Raw genomic sequence first — 4,935 nt, 5'->3', positions numbered from 1 at the left:
AAGGAATTGAGTTTGTAACCTTATGTTACACGGGTTGAGGCTATACCATTAAGTTATTCATTGTAATACAAAAAAATGTTCTTTTCATTTATTATTTTATTACAAAAAATTCATGTATATTCTAAATTTCCGTAGAACATTCTAGAAACTTTAGGAATACTCTTGATAATATTATAAATAGAGGCATATGGCACTATTCAGAACGAATTCAGTTCAAACTGTCAGAAGTATTACTAGAGGTCGAGAGGATTAGTACTAGAGATAGAGGAAAGAGAGTGAGAGAGTAACGTGAGGATTAGTACTAGATGTAGAGACGCGGGAAATATTATGTGGGAATCGAGAGAGAGAGAGAGAGCCCATATGGATGTAGCTCAGTTGGTAAGGTTACCCAATGGAGACCAGGTGGTCATGGGTTCAACCCCTACATTCAACAGTGGCATCTAGTGAATTAAGAGATATATAAGAAGTATATAATAGAGAGGTGAGGAAGTTGGGTTTCGAACCCAGAACACAATGCTTGTAGTGCTAACAACTTACCACTAGGGTAAGGTAATTACGATAAGAGAGAGAGAGAGAGAGAGCTCAGTTGGTAGCGTTACCTAATGGAGACCAAGTGGTCATGGGCTCAACCCCTACATTCCACAGTGGCATCTAGTGAAATAAGAGATATTTATGGAGTAATAGGGAGGTTAGAAAATTGGGTTTCGAACCCAAGATGTAATACTAGTAATGTAGATGACTTACCACTTGGGTAAGCTAATTTTGACAGTACTACTGTAACCGTTTGAACCGAATTGGTTCTGAATAGTGCCATATGCCTCTATTTATAGTATTATCAGGAGTATTCTTGAAGTTTCTAGAATGTTCTAGAGTAATCTAGAATATAAATGAAAATAATATTTTTTTTATTACAATGAATAACTTAATGGTATGCCCTCAACTTGTGTAACGTAAGGTTAAGTGTTCAATTCCTTTTGAGGCCATATCATGATAGCTATAATAGTGATTCTTATTAGAGGGATGATGACAATGATGCAAGTAACTCTTGATTGTATTTTTGGCCTCAATGTATAACAAATCTAAGCTTGTAAGAACTCGAATGATATAACGCTTAATTGTTTTTAAGTCTATGACTCCTTGTGAATATGATTTGTTATCTAAAACATCATGTTCAATTCCTCTTGAGGCCATATCATGATAGCTATAATAGTGATTCTTATTAGAGGAATGATGACAGTGATGAAGTAACTCTTGATTGTATTTTTTGCATCAATGTATAACAGATCTAAGCTTGTAAGAACTCGAATGATATAAGGCTTAATTGTTTTTAAGTCTATCACTCCTTGTGAATATTGTTTGTTATCTAAAACATCATGTTCAATTCCTTTTGATGCCATATCATGATAGCTATAATAGTGATTCTTATTAGAGGGATGATGACAATGATGCAAGTAACTCTTGATTGTATTTTTAGCATCAATGTATAACAGATCTAAGCTTGTAAGAACTCGAATGATATAACGCCTAATTGTTTTTAAGTCTATCACTCCTTGTGAATATTGTTTGTTATCTAAAACATCAGTTGTCAATTTTACGGTAAAAAACACAATGTAACTTTTCGTATTTGGCCTAATTTTGTGAATTTTCAAATTTATGAAATTGTGAAATTTTAAGCTTTTCCATTGAATATTTGAGCACATGGGATACTGGAATCAACATGTTTTGTGAGATGGTTAAAAAACCCCTAAAATCAAATGAAATATTCCTTATCCTTGCATTTGTGTGCGATCCTTCCACTTCAAAATGCAAACATGTTCAAAGCAACCGAGGGAATTTCGGCAGAAGGGGGAGCTTCCACTAGCCTACATCAACTTGGTAAAACCAACAAATTGAGTTCATGGATTGTGGAAAGCTTGGCCAGTTTAAAGCAGAGTGTCGGAAGAAGAAGAATGACTTGGTTGCCTCACCCCGGTAGGAAACGAACTATGTTGCGATGGTTGGTCTAGATAAGAAAGAGTCAATGTTTGTTATGTGACACCAAGAGAATATCATGACAGTAAGCACTTCCCACCCTAATGATGTCTGGTTCATGGACATAGGCATCTCAAATCACATAACAAGTCATCAAGAATGGTTCATGAATTTGAGGGAACTTAAGAAACCTGACATGGTGGAGACTAATGATGACTCCTAATGATGACTCCACACACACGATTGAGCACATTATAGATGTGACCTTTAACAATCATGACAACAAGGGCTACGTCAAGGATGTACTACATGTCCCAAAAATCACAAAGAATTTGGTCTTGATTGGCCAAATTTATCGAACAAGGAATGCAAGTACGATTCAACCAAGAAGATTGTTTCATCAAGGATAAGGATCAACTTATTGCTCATGCAAGAAGAGAAGTTCACATGTTTATCATTGACCTGATTGAGGTGAACACAATGATGTATACAAAGGGACTCAAGGTTGACTCCAATATCAAGTTATGGCACAAAATGGTTGGCCATGTAAACCTTGGTAAACTATGATCAATGCAAAAAAAAGGAGTTGTGCACGGATTGCCATGATTTACTTCGAAAAATCCTGATAAGGTATGCGAGGCGTGCCAGCTAGGCAAGCAACATAGGCATCCATTCTCGAGTGAAAGGAACGTGAGTAAAGGCCTACTTGACGTCGTCCATTTGAACATATGGGGTTTGGCTCAAAATGAGACAAATGGTGGGTGTATGTACTTCTCCGTCTTTCTCCCCTTCCTTTGAGCAAAAAACACAGTAAATAACCCAAGTAAAGCAGAAGGAAGAGAAATTTTCGATACCTACTCTCACGCCATAGACAAGAATCCTAAACTCAAGAAGATGGAGAAGAAAGTATCTCGCAAGCCCTAAAATCAAGAAATAAAAGACTTCTAAAACCTTTGAGAACCTAAACCCCTTAAAACATTGAATCCCAAAGAAGAAGGAAGCGAAGTTTCTGGAAGCTATTCTCATGCCACATACAAGAACCCTAAACTCAAGAAGATGGAGAAGAAAATATCTTACAACCCCTAAAATCAAGAAATAAAGGACCTCTAAAAAGTTTGAGCACCTAAATCTCTTAAAACGTTAAAACCCAAAATGATCTCAACACTTTTTATAGTGAGCCAAGGGGTTACCTATTGCATTAAATGTTCATCCTCTCGCCCTCCATTAAAATGTTTTAAAAGTAGTTAGTATCCAAACGCACATTCCAATATTTGAACCCTACATCTTCTCTTATTTTAATATTTTTCAGATTTTTTTACATATTTACATCATTTTCTACTTTGTTCTCTACTTACACCTTCATGTTACATCATGGCCACAACATAACATAAGAAAAATGTGGCGGCTCATCTTCACACATTACATTATACCACATGTTGCACCTAACTACAAAACCATGTTCTTCAACAAATTAGGAACACACACATCAATGCATGTTGGAACCCATTCCATTATCTAGCATCCCACGACTTAGCTCACACTTAGGGTACAAGTGATAAGAGTAATCGATTATGCACACTCTGCCCTAAATAAGTACCACACTAATATAGATGCTTGGCCTTATATCACATCTATGCTTTCCATACATTTTCAACCAGACGCCAATTCTCTCACAATCGCAATGTGCACTCTGAATTGGGACATTTAATGTTCTTTGTTAGGAAATCGGTCTCTTCGGATGGGATCCGGTGATGAATAAAGAGGACCCGATGAGAACAAGAAGAGATCCGGAAACTGGAGGAGACCCGATGAGAACCGGAAGAGAGCCGGTGAGAACCGGAAGAGATCCGGAAGAGATCCGGAAACCGGATCGATGGACCCGGTGAGAACCGGAAGAGAAGACAGATTTGTAAATATGTCTTGAATAAGCCCATTGAGTCTATATTTGTAAATAGCCCTAAGTTCATATAACTATAAATATGACTTAGGGCAATCACTTTAGGTGTGATTGTGCTGTTGTCATATTGTTGTAATTGTTGTACAAAGAGAGAGGGAGAGAGAGAGAGATATGTAGTGATACTCTGTTGTAACCGCCATTGTGCAAAGAAGCAGAGCTTGAGGTCGTTGCCTCCTAGTCTCTGATTGTACCCATTCTCTTCATAGTGATAGTTCGGAGTTTGTGGGCTCCCATGGTTTTTCCCTATTAGGGTTTTCCACGTAAACATCCTGTGTCATTTTCTTGTGTACTCTCCACTTCCCATTTCTGTGTTTGATTCTTATAAAAGTGATTTACTACTCGATTGTGGCCGAGAGATATTCCGTGCATTCCTCTTCAAACTGGTATCAAAGCTAACAACACAGAAAATGGAAGAATCTTATGGCGGCATGTTCAAGCTCACCGGCTCCAACTACTCAGTGTGGAAGTCGAAGATGAGGGACATATTGGTGGTTAAAGATCTTTGGTTGTCGGTTCAGTTCGGGGACAAGAGACCAGATAAGATCAACGCCACGGTGTGGGAGGTGATGCACGTGAAGACGAAGGCATACATCCGGTGCTTCATCGACATGAGCCTGTACAACAACTTCAATGAAGAGAGCAAGGCACATGAACTTTGGGAGAAGATCGGCATCATGTTCCGGAACAAGAATGCCATTAATCAGGTTTCGATATTTCAGAAGCTAGTGAGGCTCCGGTACCAAGACGGCTCTAGTATGGCGGAGCACATGAATGCTTTCCGGGGGCTGATACACCAAGCAACCTCATTGGAAGTACCTCTCGTTGATGAGGCACTTGCTCTACTCCTGCTTGATTCCCTCCCGGATAGCTGGGAAACGTTAGTTGTCACGTTGGGTAACGTCGGGCCGGAAGGAAAACCGTTATCCCTAGCAAGAGTCAAGTCGAGCTTGCTAGATGAGGAGGCACGTCGGAAAGACAAGGAGGTGATCTCTGATGCCAAAGCCCTC

Source organism: Azolla caroliniana, unplaced genomic scaffold, assembly GCF_043228905.1.
Source record: "Azolla caroliniana isolate FFs.n. ecotype wild unplaced genomic scaffold, voAzoCaro1.0.p SCAF_12, whole genome shotgun sequence".
NCBI classification, from domain to species: Eukaryota; Viridiplantae; Streptophyta; class Polypodiopsida; order Salviniales; family Salviniaceae; genus Azolla; species Azolla caroliniana.
This window is presented reverse-complemented; position numbering follows the sequence as displayed.